Below are 19,457 nucleotides of genomic sequence, written 5' to 3'. Positions count from 1 at the left end.
CCCACATACAATAATACAACTAGATCTTGGAGAGATACAGAAACTCTTCCAATAAATTCACAAGCTTAAGAGATCCTAATAGGTCTTATGCCTCAGTAACTGCTACAAATATAAAAGAGGTGGTGAATGCAATGCCTTCCATTTCTACTAATCCTTCTTTTTTAGGAGGGAGTCCATGGATCCCCACCAAACAGAGAAAGATTATTATGAAAATGGAAAGAAGGGGATAAAGAAAAAATTAGGAACCCCCAAAAAAGAAGATACCCAGAGGAAGAAGCAAAGGATATAGAAATAAAAAGATAAATAGGACAAATAGAAAGTCTGATATTAAAGACAATAGCTCTACTAACAATAGGGGTATATATAATTTAAGTACAGTGTCTCTCACATATAAAGAACAAAAAGTTCTAGGCTTAGATCTCTCATATGCGCCATCGAGAGGTTTAGATAAATTTCAAACGTACATGAATGTCAAAGAGTTAGTTATAAAACTGACTTTAAAATTATATTTTTTTATATCACCTCTAGTGAATACTTCCACATACAGCAGTAACAAGATTGAGAAAACTATTCCTGCAGCAAACATAGGTGCAAATAATTAGAAATCTATTCATACAAACATAAAGCCTAAGTCAACTTTTTACCCACAAACACAAGGGTAAGGCCACTACAGTATTTAAAACAATAGTTTGCAATGATATTAAAAAATTACAATCTCATTGTCTAAGTAAGTTTAACCATAATATGACTGAAGACCAAATACAGGCAATGACACAATTTGAAAGAAACAATAACTTGTCCATCAAACCCATAGATAAAGGCGGACGAAATTTAATTCTCAATAAGGAAGTCTATTTAACAGAGTCCAAAAAGATAGTAAATGATCGCTATACATATGAAATTTTAAAATCTGGATATAAGAAAAGAACAAGAGAGGCACCTGTGTGTACCGATAATGGGTACTCACATTATATATAATTTGACTTTTAATAAATCTTTGTATCATTTTACCTAACTTGGGGATATTGCCTTACTTGCCTACCAATCATCCTCATCTCCTAGTGAGTCCTTAGCTGCATTTTTTGCAGCAATAATATAGTCCCTTATCACATTCACCTACCACTGGGACTATAGTGTCCCTTAGTTCAAGTGTTCCTGCCACCGGTCTGTTCAGTGAGTTGGGCTGCTGTAAAATATCCAGCCTGCTTCTGATAGCACTTTCTGTGTGCTCTTCACAAATGTGAGTACCCTGATTTGGGATTTACACACAGACATTACCCAGTCTTATTAATGGTACACAGGCGCCTTGTCTGATTTCTCTCTCCAGATTTTATGCCTTCCTGTTCCTGGATCCAGGCTGATCAGTGAGCTGGGTTGCTGTCAAATATCCAGCCTGTGCCTAATAGCACTGTCTGAGTGCTCTTCACAAATGTGAGTACCCTGACTAGGGATCATTTATTGTGAAAGTTATCATATACCATTATCGGTACACACAGGCGCCTCTCTTGTTCTTTTCTTATATCCAGATTTTGTGATATCTTTATGTGAGGAGAGTGCAGCCATATCCACTGATTATTGAACAACAGTTTCATCTATCAACCTCCAGTTGGATCACTAATTATAAAAGGACATTTCGTATAAAGGTCTATACTTGCTGATATTTTGTTATTGATATATTTTTTATTAGTTTAGTTGTGTTTCATACACTGACATATTTTATCACCAAACATCACTGTCATGGTTTGAGATATAATATTCAAATATCCTACACATACTTCACACATATGAATTTATAGTGCCCCCTATTAGGAGTCTACAAGGACTGACTTCTTAACCTCTTAGCTTGAAATTTTAAAATCAGACCCCAGTGTAAGATTTGAAGAGGAATTGGGTACAATATTAAGCAATGTAAATGCATTTTGAATGAGAAAGAATATAATTATCTTTCCCTCAAGCATCCTAAGATACCTATCTTTTACCATCTACCCAAAATTCATAAATTCTTAGAAAACCTCCAGGGAGACCAATTACTTCTGGTATAGGATCTATTTTAAGTAACTTATCAGAATTTATAGATACAGATTTGCAGACATATGTCAGCACCTTACCATTCTATCTTAGAGACTCCATAGAAATGTTGAAAATCTTGAATGAGATAACTTGGGAACCTAACTATATCCTAGTGACATGTGATGTGGTGTCTTTATATACATGTATTCCACATCAAGATGGCCTCAAAACCATAGAATATTTTCTGAACAAAGATGATAATATATCATCATCCCATAATAATTACATTTTATAAGGCGTTGATTATATACTCACACAACTATTTTCATTTTAATAACAAATTTTATAATCAACTTGTGGCACAGCGATGGGAGCCAGGTTTGCACCTAGTCATGCCAATCTCTACAAGGGCAAATGGGAGCAATAATTTTGGGACTCCTGCCCAGCTAGTGCAGACTTGTTCCTATATCACAGGTATATAGATGACATCTTTATAGTATGGAAACGCAGTCTAGCTGACCTACAACATACTATTGCCATTATGAACAGAATTCTGATGAATTTTAAGTTTACATATGAATGCAGCTATTTGAATATTGATTTTTTTTAGATCTTGATATGAATATACATAATGGGAAAAAAAAACTTCCACATTTTTCAAATATGTAGACTGTAACAACTATATTCACAAATCTAGTTGTTGCCATGATAGGTGGAAGAATAATATTCAGAAGGGATCATTTTTATGCATAAAAAGAAATTGTTCTACTAAAGAGAAATGGGAAGAACATTATTATTATTATTATCGGTTATTTGTAGAGTGCCAACAGATTCTGCAGCACTAACAAGCAGACATTCTTAAAAATAGATTTATAGAAAGGGGGTACTATGCAAATAACATCAATAAAAGTTTTAAAGAAAAAGAAGTAAATAAAATTGACAGAAATTCTCTTTTAGAGTGCAAACAAAAATAGACTACCAATACCAATTAATTAAATGTTCTGTTTATTACTGAATACTGTGATAATAAATATATAATTGAAAAAATCATTAAAAACATTAGCATATCCTTAAAGAGGACAATATTATAGGGAAAATTTTGAAAGATACTCCTCAATTTGTATATAGAAAGGCTAAAAATGTAAAAACTATATTAGCTCCTAAAATAAAGAATAACTCATATGATATTGATCTAAAAGAGAATAGACTAAAATGTTTTTCCCATGCAATAATGCAAAGCATGTCAACATGGTGTTAGAACCAATATTTTTACATCCAAAGTAACCAATTAAAAATGTAAAATACAAGATCTCATAAGATGTCAGGATAGGGGTGTTATCTATCTAATTGAATGTGGGTGTGGCCTGCAATATGTAGGTCAGACCTTTACAAAGCTTGAAGGATAGAATTAGAGAACATCTCCTCCAAATAAAATGGGGGAAAGAGAATATTCCACTATATAAACATTTCAAAGAAAAACATCAGAGTAAAGATCACATCTTAAAATATGAAGGTATTTGCAAAGTCCCCAAACATTGGAGAGAAGGAGACTTTGAGAAAAAGATGCTCTATACTGAATCCAAATGGATTTTTAATTTAGACTGCTTGTTCCCTAAAGGTTTGAATGCTGATATAGAATTTTTTCATCTCCTATAATTTCTATAATCCTTTTAGATTTTCCATACATATATATACCTACCATATCCCCTCACCGGCCACTTTATTAGGTATACCTGTTCAATTGCTTAGAAACACAAATTGCTAATCAGCCAATCACATGGCAGCAACTCAATGCATTTAGGCATCTAGAAGTGGTGGAGACGACTTGCTGAAGTTCAAACCGAGCATCAGAATGGGGAAGAAAGGGGATTTAAGTGACTTTGAACATTGCATGGTTGTTGGTGCCAGACAGGCTGGTCTGAGTATTTCAAAAACTGCTGATCTACTGGGATTTTCAGGCACAACCATCTCTAGGGTTTACAGAGAATGGTCCAAGAAAATATCCAGTGAGCAGCAGTTGTGTGGATGAAAATGCCTTGTTTATGTCAGAGGTCAGAGGAGAATGGGCAGACAGGTTCGAGATGATAGAAAGGCAACAGCAACTCAAATAATCACTTGTTACAACCAAGGTATGCAGAATACCAGCTCTGAACGCACAACACGTCGAACCTTGAAGCAGACCACATCAGGTGCCACTCCTGTCAGCTAAGAACAGGAAACTGAGGCTACAATTTGCACAGGCTCACCAAAATTGGACAATAGAAGATTGGAAAAACGTTGCCTGGCCTGATGAGTCTCGAATTCTGCTGCTACGTTTAGATGGTAGGGTCAGAATTTGGCATAAACAACATGAAAGCATGGATCAGGCTGGTGGTGGTGGTGTAATAGTGTGGGGTATATTTTCTTGGCACACTTTGGGCACCATAGTACCAATTGAGCATCATTTAAATGCCACGGCCTACCTGAGTATTGGTACTGACCATGTCCATCCCTTTATGACTACAGTCTACCCATCTTCTGATGGCTACTTCCAGCAGGATAATGCACCATATCACAAAGCTAAAATTATCTCAAACTGATTTCTTGAACATGACAATGAGATTACTGTATTCCAATGGCCTCCACAGGCACCAGATCTCAATCCAATAGAGCACTTTTGGAATGTGGTGGAACGGAAGATTCACATCATGATGCAATCATGTCAATATGGACCAAAATCTCTGAGGAATGTTTCCAACACCTTGCTGAATCTATGCTACAAAGAATTAAGGGGGTTCAGAAGGCAAAAGGGGGTCCAACCTGGTACTAGCAAGGTGTACCTAATAAAGTGGCCGGTGAGTGTAAATTATTTATGTTTTATGTGTTTTTATTGTTCTCTGTAGTAGATTATATGGAAAACATGTATTGTTCATACTAGCTTCCTATATCGCCAATGTTTTAATCAATGTTATCAAAATGATTTTTTAATGTATTTCTCATAGTATTTTTTATTTGATTTTTTTTCTGGGTAATATTTTTACATATAATCATATTTACCTAAATTAAAAGTTATGCACTAAACTAACTATGTTAGAAAAAAACTAACATATGTGATTGCGGAATGGCGATAGCTGTAACACAATCCCCATTGATGTCTATGGGAACAAGAAAGTTATGTAAAAATCTTACACCCTAAGACAAACCCCTAGTCTAAATACCCCTAATCCACCGTGCTCCCCCCGACATTGCCGACACTAAATAAAGATATTAACCCCTAAACCCGACTGCCCCGCATCACAAATACTAAACTAAACCTATTAACCCCTAAACCGCCGACCCCCGCATCGCTAATACTAAAATAAACCTATTAATCCCTAAACCGCCAGCCCCCCACATCGCGACACACTAAATTAAACTATTAACCCCTAAACCTATCACCCCCCTAACTTTAAATTAAGGTTACAATATAACTACCTTCAAATAAATAAAAACTTACCTGTGAAATAAAAAAAAACAAGCTTAAACTATAAGTAAACCTCTAACATTACTATTTTAAAAACTAAAATAAACTAAAAATAAAAAATAAAAATTACAAAATTAAAAAATCCTAACACTACGAAAAAAAGAAAAACTAAATGTACAAAAAATCAAAGTCTAAATTTATGAAAAATAAAAAAAATCTAAGATTACTAAAAACAATAAACAAAATGATCCAAAATAATAAAAATTAAACCTAATCTAATACCCCTATAAAAACAAAAAAGCCACCCCAAAATAAAAACACCCCCTAATCTAACAATAAACTACCAATAGCCCTTAAAAGGGCCTTTTGTAGGGCATTGCCCTAAAGCAATCAGCTCTTTTACATAAAAAAAATTACAGTCCCCCCTAACAGTAAAACTAACTCTAAAAAACCTGAGCTACCCATTGCCCCTAAAAAGTAATTTGTATGGGCATTGCCCTTAAAAGGGCAATCAGCTCTTTAGTGCCAATTAAAAATTTAAAAAAGCCCTATTCTAAAAAAACACCAAAAAAATAGGAAAAAACCTAACTCTAACCCCAAAAAATGTACTCACCGTTCCTGAAGTCTGGACATCCATCTTCTTCCAGGCAGAGAAAAGTCTTCATCCAGGTGGCGTCATCTTCATCCAGCGCGGGCACATCTACTTTCTTCATTCCGGAGCTGTGGCGGCGCGGAGCTGAGCAGGAACGGCGACAATGGCGACATCCAGTGTGGAGCCTCCTCTTCATGCAATCTCCGCCGCACACTGAAGATTGAATGCAAGGTACCCCTTTTATATTGGGGTACCTTGCATTCCTATTGGCTGAAATTTTTAAATCAGCCAATAGGATGAGTGCTGCTTAAATCCTAATCGCCTAGATTACGAGTTTTGCGTTAGAGGCTATGCGGTGCTAACGAGCAGTTTTCTCTCACCGCTCACTTACCTACAGCGCGGGTATTTTTCAGAAACCTGTCGTTAAAAGGCAAGAAGTGAGTGTTGAGCAAAATTGTGCTCCTTACCGCACTCCAATAAAACTCAGTAACGCAGCCCCATTAATTCCTATGGGGAAATAAAAGTTATGTTTACACCTAACACCCTAACATGAACCCCGAGTCTAAACACCCCTAATCTTACACTTATTAACCCCTAATCTGCCGCTCCGGACACCGCCACCACCTACATTATACTTATGAACCCCTAATCTGCTGCCCCCAACATCACCGCCACCTACATTATATTTATTAACCCCTAATCTGCTGCCCCCAATGCCGCCGCAACCTACCTACACTTATTAACCCCTAATCTGCCGCCCCCAACGTTGCCGCCACTATATTAAAGTTTTTAACCCTTAAACCTAAGTCTAACCCTAAACCTAACACCTACTAACTTAAATATAATTTAAATAAATCTAAAAAAATATTGTTCCTATCATTAACTAAATTATTCCTATTTAAAACTAAATACTTACCTGTAAAATAAACCCTAAGCTAGCTACACTATAACTAATAGTTACATTGTATCTATCTTAGGTTTAATTTTTTATTTTACAGCTAAGTTTGTATTTATTTTAACTAGGTAGACTAGTTACTAAATAGTTATTAACTATTTACTAGCTACCTAGCTAAAATAAATACACATTTACCTGTAAAATAAAACCTAACCTAGCACTAACACCTAACACTACACTATAATTAAATAAATTAATTAAATTAAATACAATTACCTAAATTAAATTAGCTAAAGTACAAAAAACAAACAAACAAACAAACACTAAATTACAGAAAATAATAAACAAATTACAGAAATTTAAACTAATTACACCTAATCTAATAGTGCTATTAAAATAAAAAGCCCCCCCAAAATAAAAAAAACCCTAGCATAAACTAAACTACCAATAACCCTTAAAAGGGCCTTTTGCGGGGCATTGCCTCAAAGTAATCAGCTCTTTTACCTGTAAACAAAAATACAAACAACCCCCCCAACAGTAAAACCCACCACCCACACAACCAACCCCCCAAATAAAATACTATCTAAAAAAACCTAAGCTCCCCATTGCCCTGAAAAGGGCATTTGGATGGGCATTGCCCTTTAAAGGGCAGTTAGCTCTTTTGCTGCCCAACCCCTAATCTAAAAAATAAAACCCACCCAATACACCTTAAAAAACCTAACACTAACCCCCTGACGATCGACTTACCGGGAGACATCTTCATCCAAGCCGGGCGAAGTGGTCCTCCAGATGGGCAGAAGTCTTCATCCAAGCCGGGCAGAAGTGGTCCTCCAGACGGGCAGAAGTCTTCATCCAAGCCAAGCAGAAGTGTTCCTCCAGACTGGCAGAAGTCTTCATCCAGACGGCATCTTCTATCTTCATCCATCCAGCGCGGAGCGGGTCCATCTTCAAGACATCCGACACGGAGTATCCTTTTCTGGCTATGACTAAAACAGAATGAAGGTACCTTTAGGTGGCGTCATCCATGATGGCGTCCCTTAGATTCCGATTGGGTGATAGAATTCTATCAGCCAATCGGAATTAAGGTAGAAAAAATCCTATTGGATGAAGACGTCTCCCGGTAAGTCGATCTTCAGGGGGTTAGTGTTAGGTTTTTTTAAGGGTGTATTGGGTGGATTTTATTTTTTAGATTAGGGTTTGGATGGCAATGCCCATCCAAATGCCCTTTTCAGGGCAATGGGGAGCTTAGTTTTTTTTAGATAGTATTTTATTTGGGGGTTGGTTGTATGGGTGGTGGGTTTTACTGTTGGTGGGTTGTTTGTATTTTTTTTACAGGTAAAAGAGCTGATTACTTTGGGGCAATGCCCTGCAAAAGGCCCTTTAAAGGGCTATTGGTAGTTTAGTTTAGGCTAGGGTTTTTTTTTTATTTTGGGAGGCTATTAGATTAGGTGTAATTAGTTTAAATTTCTGTAATTTGTTTATTATTTTTTGTAATTTAGTGTTCGCTTTTTTTTGTACTTTAGCTAATTTAATTTAATTTAGGTAATTGTATTTAATTTAGGTAATTTATTTAATTGTAGAGTAAGGTTAGGTGTTAGTGTAAGACAGGTTAGGTTTTACTTTACAGGTAAATTTGTATTTATTTTAACTAGGTAGTTAGTAAATAGTTCATAACTATTTACTAACTAGTCTACCTAGTTAAAATAAATACAAACTTGCCTGTAAAATAAAAAATAAATCCTAAACTAGCTACAATGTAACTATTAGTTATATTGTAGCTAGCTTTGGGTTTATTTTACAGGTAAGTATTTAGTTTTAAATAGGAATAATTTAGTTAATGATTGGAATATTTATTTAGATTTATTTAAATTTATTTAACTTAGTGGGTGTTAGGTTTAGGGTTAGACTTAGGTTTAGGGGTTAATAACTTTAATATAGTGGCGGCTACGTTGGGGGCGGCAGATTAGGGGTTAATAAATGTAGGTAGGTGGCGACGATGTTAGGGACGACAGATTAGGGGTTAATAATATTTAACTAATGTTTGCGAGGCAGGAGTGCGGCGGTTTAGGGGTTAATATGTTTATTATAGTGGTGGGCACGTTGGGGGCGGCAGATTAGGGGTTAATAAGCGTAGGTAGGTGGCGGCAACATTGGGGGCGGCAGATTAGGGGTTAATAAATATAATGTAGGCGTCGGTGATGTTGGGGGCAGCAGATTAGGGGTTCATAAATATAATGTAGGTGGCGGCGGTGTCCGGAGCGGCAGATAAGGGATTACATTTTTTATTTTAGTATTTGCGATGCGGGAGGGCCTCGGTTTAGGGGTTAATAGGTAGTTTATGGGTGTTAGTGTACTTTTTAGCACTTTAGTTATGAGTTTTATGTTACGGCGTTGTACCATAAAACTCTTAACTACTGACTTTTAAATGCGGTAGGACTCTTGACAGGAGAGGGTGTACCGCTCACTTTTTGGCCTCCCAGGACAGACTCATAATACTGGCGCTATGGAAGTCCTCATAGAAAAAAGACTTTACGAAGTTTACGTAAGTCGTTTTGTGGTAAGGCCAAAAAAGTGTGCAGTGCCCCTAAACCTTCAAGACTCGTAATACCAGCGGGCGTAAAAAAGCAGCGTTAGGACCTGTTAACGCTGCTTTTTTAGCCTAACGCACAACTCGTAATCTAGCCGATTGGCTGTTAAAATCAGCCAATAGGATTTAAGCAGCTCTCATCCTATTGGCTGATTTGAAAATTTGCAATGCGGGGGGATGGCGGTTTAGGGATTAATAGATAGTTTGTATTTTTTTTTACAGGTAAAAGAGCTGATTACTTTGGGGCAATGCCCTGCAAAAGGCCCTTTAAAGGGCTATTGGTAGTTTAGTTTAGGCTAGGGTTTTTTTTATTTTAATAGGGCTATTAGATTAGGTGTAATTAGTTTAAATTTCTGTAATTTGTTTATTATTTTTTGTAATTTAGTGTTCGCTTTTTTTTGTACTTTAGCTAATTTAATTTAATTTAGGTAATTGTATTTAATTTAGGTAATTTATTTAATTGTAGAGTAAGGTTAGGTGTTAGTGTAAGACAGGTTAGGTTTTACTTTACAGGTAAATTTGTATTTATTTTAACTAGGTAGTTAGTAAATAGTTCGTAACTATTTACTAACTAGTCTACCTAGTTAAAATAAATACAAACTTGCCTGTAAAATAAAAAATAAATCCTAAACTAGCTACAATGTAACTATTAGTTATATTGTAGCTAGCTTTGGGTTTATTTTACAGGTAAGTATTTAGTTTTAAATAGGAATAATTTAGTTAATGATTGGAATATTTATTTAGATTTATTTAAATTTATTTAACTTAGTGGGTGTTAGGTTTAGGGTTAGACTTAGGTTTAGGGGTTAATAACTTTAATATAGTGGCGGTGACGTTGGGGGCGGCAGATTAGTGGTTAATAAATGTAGGTAGGTGGCGACGATGTTAGGGACGGCAGATTAGGGGTTAATAATATTTAACTAATGTTTGCGAGGCAGGAGTGCGGCGGTTTAGGGGTTAATATGTTTATTATAGTGGTGGCGACGTTGGGGGCGGCAGATTAGGGGATAATAAGCGTAGGTAGGTGGCGGCAACATTGGGGGCGGCAGATTAGGGGTTAATAAATATAATGTAGGTGTCGGTGATGTTGGGGGCAGCAGATTAGGGGTTCATAAATATAATGTAGGTGGCGGCGGTGTCCGGAGCGGCAGATAAGGGATTACATTTTTTATTTTAGTATTTGCGATGCGGGAGGGCCTCGGTTTAGGGGTTAATAGGTAGTTTATGGGTGTTAGTGTACTTTTTAGCACTTTAGTTATGAGTTTTATGTTACGGCGTTGTACCATAAAACTCTTAACTACTGACTTTTAAATGCGGTAGGACTCTTGACAGGAGAGGGTGTACCGCTCACTTTTTGGCCTCCCAGGACAGACTCATAAAACTGGCGCTATGGAAGTCCCCATAGAAAAAAGACTTTACGAAGTTTACGTAAGTCGTTTTGCGGTAAGGCCAAAAAAGTGTGCAGTGCCCCTAAACCTTCAAGACTCGTAATACCAGCGGGCGTAAAAAAGCAGCGTTAGGACCTGTTAACGCTGCTTTTTTAGTCTAACGCACAACTAGTAATCTAGCCGATTGGCTGTTAAAATCAGCCAATAGGATTTAAGCAGCTCTCATCCTATTGGCTGATTTGAAAATTTGCAATGCGGGGGGATGGCGGTTTAGGGATTAATAGATAGTTTATGGGTGTTAGTGTACTTTGTAACATTTTTGTTATGTTTTTTTTTTTGCAAAATCCATAACTACTGGTCTTTTTTAGCAGAATGGATCATGGCGGTATAAGCTATAACGCTAGCGGAGTAGCCGAACCGCACAACCTGTAATACGTGTGACCTGAAATGTCCTCACTCAAAAGCCATATTTTGAGTGCGGAATGGAGAGTTGCGCTATAGGTTAAACCGCTAGTGCTATAGTCGTACCGCTGCAACTTGTAATACTGGTGATAGCTTTTTAATATCTGTAATAATTTTATATGTTTATACTCATCTCAAGCTAATTTTTTGAATTACTATTACTTTTAAATATTTATATGTGATCCTTGTAATCATACAAGTCCTTGAATACAGACCATTTTATTGTATAGGCTGGAACCTTTTTATATATTCGGAAAAACAAGCTAAGGCTGAAAGCGGATATGACGTAACGTTGGACACTGAAAGTGATACCACTTCGGGTTTTCAATGCCTCCAACAATAGGATGTTGACGGTTACAATTAAATTTAGTTTTGCCGCAATTTCACTGTTAGGAAGTACTTTGTAAATGGATCACCAAGGATATTTATAGGCTCAAACTTGGCATTTTTGTAGTCTTGAAGAAGGCCCTGTATACAAGGGCCGAAACGTGTTGGCTAACGATTCAGAGTGCCGATTTGACAAATATTCTAGTAAGCAGGATATATTCTTTGCACTCATTGCGCCATTGTCACAGACATCCTACACTATGTTTTGTCTTTGTTTTTTGTTTTTCATAGACATTACTTTAACTGAAGACCACTGAACAGTTGGATTCACTCACATTATATATATCTTTGGGATATATTTTTTTTTCATGTCTCTCATTTTTCCATTTTTTTAATCTCTTTTTTTTGTGGATATTTTGTAATTATGTTTTTAATTTTTATATTTTTATGTCTATCCGTCTATCAAAAAAAAACCTAGGCTAGAAAATAAAAGTTAATATAAAAAAACTATTCTTAAAAATAAAAAAAAAACCACCCCAAAAAAGCCCTAACTAAACCCAAAAGTGGTACTCACAGTTGATGGGGAATCCGGCTCCTCTTGATCCGACGTTGGGCCCTCTGCATCCAGGCTCTACAATCTTCTTCCACACCGAAGCCCTCTTTATCCAGGTGCCGGGGGCCCATATTTGTGGCTGCAGGAAGTGAACTTCTGCGGCATCTTCCATATATGTGGACATATATGTGGCAGGGTTAAGTGTGGTGAAGCCTTTCCTATTTACTTCCAATTCTCAGATTTGAAAATCCCACAATTTTTAGACTTAAATTACAGGAAAATAGGGCAAAATAAATAATGAGGGTATATTTCAAAGATTGTTTTACTACTGTTAAATATTATAATCTCAAAGTGTTTACAATCCCTTTAAAGGGACACTGTACTGTAAAATAGTTTTTCCCTTAATATCTTTCCAAGGACTTGTTATACCAGCTGCAGAGTATAAAATGAATGAGACATTGCTTCTTTAGCTGTATTTTTGTATATGAAACAGCTTTTTGAAACTAAAACCCAGACAGCATGGCTATTTAAGTATTTTTGTTTATTTTTGAAAATTATTTTAAAATACTTGCCAGCTATTTTGAAAGATTTTTTTTTTATGCAAACTATTTTTACTTAATTAGCCCTTTTAGGATATGCACAGATCTCAACCTGTTTTATGGCACTTTAAGTAATGAAATTTTCATTATAAGTGGGGATACAACAAGAAAAATCATCTATTTGAAATGGCAAAATAAAGAAAATGACATATTTATAAACAATTGAATACACCCCAGCATGTAAAATGAATCATTGGGAACAAAGTGAAGGGTAGAAAAAAATTATGGTACACTGTCCCTTTAACCCTAATTGCAACCTTAAATGTCTTCTGGTCATCTGACTGATTAATCACATGAAACACAAAGAAAAAAAAAAATTCTTAAAAAAAATGTTTATTTTTGAATAATAAAAATGTTGTAATGTAGATTTATTAGATATTTATTGCTTGCTTTTCCTGTAATCAAGGGTTTATCTCTGGAATGCTCTATAGTTGCAAAACCACTGAAACTGTGCTACCAAACTTGCAGTTTTACATGCTTTTAAAACTTTTATTTTCACTGCAGATCTTTTTAAATAATGCTTACTGAGTGACTCAGTACAAATATATAGTGTAAATATATCAAATTGCCAGAATGTTACTGTTTATTCACATTAGTAGTCTCTATTACTCAGAGACTAATGTGAATTAACAGTAACATTCTGGCAATTTGATATATAAACAATATATATTTGTACTGAGTCACAATATTATTGCTTGTCTGATCTCAGTAGTCACCAGTCTACAGTAAAGCCACCTTTACTTAAAGGGACGTTAAACATAATCCCAATTAATTAATTGATTAACATTTACATTTTTATTATTGTTTATTTTCCTTACTTTTGTTATCAAATAACTCTGAAAATTTAGCTTGTTCCACTTTTTCCTGGAGCCTGGAGTTCAGATTACATCTTATTTTTGTCAGATTACACAAAAGCAAGTGCAATTGAAAATTATTTTTTTAATTTTAATACAAATATGTCACACCTGCACTGGTAGTGTAAATTATTTTGCAGCTTTAATATAACTACTAAGTACTGACATTTTTATTATAGGTAGCGATACAAAGGCAAAACCAGCTATTTCAAATGACAAAATAAATGTAAAGGGTGTATTTGTAAACAATTTATTATATTCCAGCATATAAAATGGATCATTGAGAACCCAAATGAACATTTTATAGTATCTTGTCCCTTTAATATAGGAATACCAGGCTACTTTACTGGCCAGCAATTCTCTTTCAGTTAATACTTCAGTGTATCTAGGGCTCTCAACCTGACCGCTGGAGATTTCCATATATTTGAAGCAGAATTACTTAATGTTAGTTGCAAAAATACCATAAAAATGAAAATTTATCAATGGTGTGAATATGCGTGCCAGAAAAGGGGCAACTAATTTGACACATTGCCGGTATGAAAGTACAAAATTGTATCAAAAAAGTAAAAAAATTGTTAGTAGGAGGTGTCTGATGTTTAACTGCGCTTATCACTGCAGGTTGTCGATAAAGCACTGATATTGGCATATCAAGAGTTAAAACTGTCAGTAGCACTTACCTGGAAGATGCCAGAGGACTGGGCTAGACCATATATCGCATAGGAGACCTGCCATGCTAACACATGGTCTGATAATAAACTGAGGACAGTCAGCCTCGCTATTGCCAAACCAAATAGCGCACGGTTGAATGGGAACCACGCTACTCACTCTTTAAGCTCCAGGGTATAGGGTGACACCTCTAACTCCAGTAATGGATTCCTCTAATGTGTTTTTCCGAAGTGCGATAAGAGGTGCGTTATGTGGATACAGAGGGAGCACACTTATGCTGTACCTTATATAGCCATTCTTGGCTTACTAAGTCTTGTATGTATATGGGGATTCACATTGCCATGTCATACAGGTACCTCACATCAGTTACCCTGCATTCTCATGGTGTCTTTTCCTTGCACCTATCCTAGCGTATTGTGCCTTTCTCATCTTCTGGCTCCCTAACTTTTTTTCTACCCTCTTGCACTGTGTTTTGTTTAATCCTTGATACCTTGCTTGATCTGGACTGAACTTTGTTGATTACTTTTGGCTAATGTTTACTGAAACTAAGTCTGTCTTGTCCCTTGAACTTATTTAAACTACTTCTAACCTATGAACGGTGGCCTGATTATACTGCACTGATGTGCTTCCTGCATCCTGAACATCTCTACTCAACCAAGGTAAATATATTTGGTTTATTGACCTTTTTATAGATTAGTATCAAAGCAAAATGCAATAATTCCCATGGAAGCTAAAATATAGTTTTGAAAGACAGTGGAAGTTAAAGGGGGTATATAGGCAGATGAGAAACAATGAGGGCATGACATAAGAAAAATGGCCCCAGTTGGTTGATGAGCCAAAACAGTATGTGCTTCTGACTGACCTCATAACTCAAAGTTACTGTGCCTGCCTTTTTGGATTGAAGGGACAGTGCAAGATATGTATCATATGGCACAGTACAATAGCCCTCTAGGCCTTGCTACAAGAGGCTTTGAAACCAAGATTCAGTCAACAGTGCAACACTTCTAGCTGTTAAATTGTTATCACTTTCCCACCCCTGGCAGTTTCCATTTATCTTTCTTTTAGTTATTTGTTGGATGGCTGATTCCCCTTCTTAAAGGTATTGGGTAAATGAATCACTGTTGTCAAGATACTGTGGAGAGGATTAATATTATTCACTAGAACACTGAAGGCTAGTACAGTGTCAGTGATAATATTTTATGAATAGGGTAAAATGCCCAATGTGTGGAAAATAAGTTCTTTGACGCCGGAATCTCTTGCCATTATAGTCAGTGAGGAAGTGGTTTGTAATGTGTATCCTTCAATGTCCTAATATATTGAAAATACTGTATCAATGTGTAAAAGAATCAGTATTCCCAGATACTTAGTAATATCAATGTAAAATAAATAAATACATATTTAGTGCAAGAGCACACACAAATGTGAGGACAAATGTCAAATAACCTGCCAAAACTTCACCCCTTCTCTTATACACACTTCCAAGTGTGTGTATGTGTGTATATATATATATATATATATATATACACACAGTATATATATACACACACAGTATATATATATATATATATATATATATATATATATATATATATATATATATACAATATATACACACAGCCCCAATTCCCAAAAACTGGGGCAGTTTTCAAAATGCAAAATACAAAACAAACAAAAAGATTCATTTCAAAAATTCAAGTTCACCCTGTGCTATATTGAAAACACATTATTAACATATTATTTCATGTTTTACTATGTGAATTTAACCCATTAACAACCAAGGATGTGTCAGGCACGTCCTACAAAAAAATACCCTTAAGGACCAAGGACGTGCCTGACACGTCCTCTGGGGTTTGAAGCTCTGGAAGTGATCGTGGAGGCTGTTAATATATTATTTATTAAAAAAGGGCAAATTTGTTAGTAAACTGGGTACTGGCAGACAGCTGCCAGTACCTAAGATGGCGGCCAATAGGTCGAGGGCGAGGGGGAGGCTTATAGAGCTGTTTTGGGGGGGGATCAGGGCGGTTGGGGGGGTAATGGGGTATCCTACACTTTAAATAAAATATATATAAAAAAAATCTTTAAAAAAATAAATAAAAGACCTTTATTTTTATACTGGCAGACTTTCTGCCAGTACTTAAGATGAGGGGGAGGTGGGGGAGGAAAGAGAGCTGTTTGAGGGGGGTCAGGGCGGGATCAGAGGGTTGGATGTGTCAGGTGGGAGGCTGATCTCTACACTAAATAATTACCCCTACAAGCTACCTTCACTGCTGGGCATAATACAAGTGTTGTGCGCAGTGGCATTTAGTGGCCTTCTAATTACCAAAAAGCAAAGCTAAAGCCATATATGTCTGTTATTTATGAACAAAGGGAATCCCAGAGAAGCATTTACAACCATCTGTGCCATAATTGCACAAGCTGTTTGTAAATAATTTCAGTGAGAAACCTAGTTTGTGAAAAAGTTAAAGATTTTTTTTATTTGATTGCATTTGGAGGTGAAATGGTGGCATGAAATATACCAAAATGGGCTTAGATCAATACTTTGGGTTGTCTACTAAAAAAAATATATACATGTCAAGGGATATTCAGGGATTCCTGAAAGATATCAGTGTTTCAATGTAACTATCTCTAATTTTGGAAAAAAAAATTGTTTGGAAATAGCAAATTGCTACTTGTATTTATTGCCCTATAACTTGCAAAAAAAAACAAATAACATGTAAACATTGGGTATTTCTAAACTCAGGAAGAAATGTAGAAACTATTTAGCATGGGTGTTTTTTGGTGGTTGTAGATGTGTAACAGATTTTGGGGGTCACAGTTAGAATTTTTTTTTTTTTTCCATTTTTCCATCATATTTTATAAAAATGTTTTATAGTAAATTATAAGATATGATGAAAATAATAGTATATTTAGAAAGCCCATTTAATGGCGATACAATTATATATAATATGTGGGGGTACAGTAAATGAGTAAGAGGAAAATTACAGTTAAACACAAACACCGCAGAAATGTAAAAATAGCCCTGGTCCCAAACGGTCAACAGATGGAAAAGTGGTCTGGTCACTAAGGGGTTAATGTTTTGTTTTGTTTTTTAAATATACACTCATTTCAAATCTGATGACTGCAACACACTCCAAAAAGTAACAGTAACAGTCAACTGTTTACCACTGTGTCACCTTTTCTTTTAATAACACTTATTAAGCGTTTGGGCACTGGAGTTTAGCAAGCAGAATTTTCCCCAGTCATCCATTATGTATGTCTTCAGCTGCAAAACTGTACAGGGCATTTGTTGCCTTATTTTGTGCTTCATAATGTTCCACATGTTCTCCATCGCAGACAGGTAAGGACTGCAGGCAAGCCATGCTAGCACCTGCACTCTCTTCTTACCCAACCATGCGCTTGTAATCTGAGCAGAATGTGGTTTGGCATTGTCCTGCTGGAAAATACAGGGATGTCCCTGGAAAAAGATGACATCTGGATGGTAGCATATGTTGTAAAATGTATACATATCTTTCTGCATTAATGGTGCGCTCACATATGTGCAAATTACCCATGCCATGGGCACTGACACCCCCCATACCATGACAGATGCTGGCTTTTGGAACTGACGCTAATAACAGCTTGGTTGGTCCTTTTCCTCTTTGGTCCAGAGAACACAACGGCTGTTTTTTCCAAAAACTATTTGAAATGTTGACTCGCTGGACCACAAAACACGAATTCACTGTGCTACTGTCCATCTCAAATGAGACAGAGCCCAGAGAGCGCTTCTGACAGTGTTGATGTATGGCTTCTGCTTTGTATAGTAAAGCCTTAACTTGCATCTGTGGATGCAGCGGCGAATGATGTTAACTGACAAATGTTTATCAAAGTATTCCCGAGCCCATGTCAGGATATCCATTACAGACTCATGACAGTTTTTGAGACAGTGATGTCTGAGGGATTGGAGTCCATGCATATTTAAAATTGGTTATACGCACAGAAATTCAACCAGATTCCTTGAATCTTTTAATTATATTGTACATTGTAGAAGGTAAAATGTCCAAAATCCTACCGATTTGTCTTTGGGGAATGTTGTTCTCAAAATGTTGGATTATTCGCTGACGCATCTGTTGGCAGATTGGCAAGCCTCGACCCATCCTTGCTCTTGAAGGACTAGGCCTTTTTTGGAGGCTCCTTATATACTATGATTACACGATTGCCTTAGCTGTTTCATATCACCTTTTTATTTCAACTTTTCGCGTTGCTATTAGTCCTAAATTGCCCCTGTCCCAACTTTTTTTGGAACGTGTTGCAGTCATCAGATTTGAGTGTATATTTTCAATAATACCTTAAATTCACAAAGAAAAAAAACATCAAATAATGTGTTAATATTTGTTTTCAATATTGTACAGGGTGTTTTTGTTTTGTTTTTTTACATTTTGCATACTGTCCCAATTTTTTTGGAATTGGGGTTCTATATATATACACATATAAATACATAAATACATATCTACACACACACACACACACACATACAGTATCTCACAAAACTGAGTACACCCCTAACATTTTTGTAAATATTTTATTATATCTTTCAATGTGACAACACTGAAGAAATGACACTTTGCTACAATGTAAAGTAGTGAGTGTACAGCCTGTATAACAGTGTAAATTTGCTGTCCCCTCAAAATAACTCAACAGCCATTAATGCCTAAACCGTTGGCAACAAAAGGATTGCCACTGGAATCCTCTTCCACACCTTCATGACGACATCATGGAGCTGGTGGATGTCAGAGACCTTGCGCTCCCCTAACTTCCGTTTGAGGATGCCCCACAGATGCTCAATAAGGTTTAGGTCTGGAGACATCCTATATATATTTAGACATGTACTTGTATGTATGTCTATGTTAAAGCCCTGTGCCTGCCTTTTTTTTCTAACACCTTAAATCTTTGAGCCCTTATAACTTTTTTGTGCAATTTTTTTGTATACTTTTTATTAGATGGTCTTATTGTGAGTGTAACTGTAATGCATTTTTGATGTGTTTTGTGTAACTATTTTGTTTCGCGAAACAGTTAACCAGATCTCTGAGGATGCTGTAATTATTG

This window comes from Bombina bombina, chromosome 6, assembly GCF_027579735.1.
Source record: "Bombina bombina isolate aBomBom1 chromosome 6, aBomBom1.pri, whole genome shotgun sequence".
In the NCBI taxonomy this organism is placed as follows: domain Eukaryota; kingdom Metazoa; phylum Chordata; class Amphibia; order Anura; family Bombinatoridae; genus Bombina; species Bombina bombina.
This window is presented reverse-complemented; position numbering follows the sequence as displayed.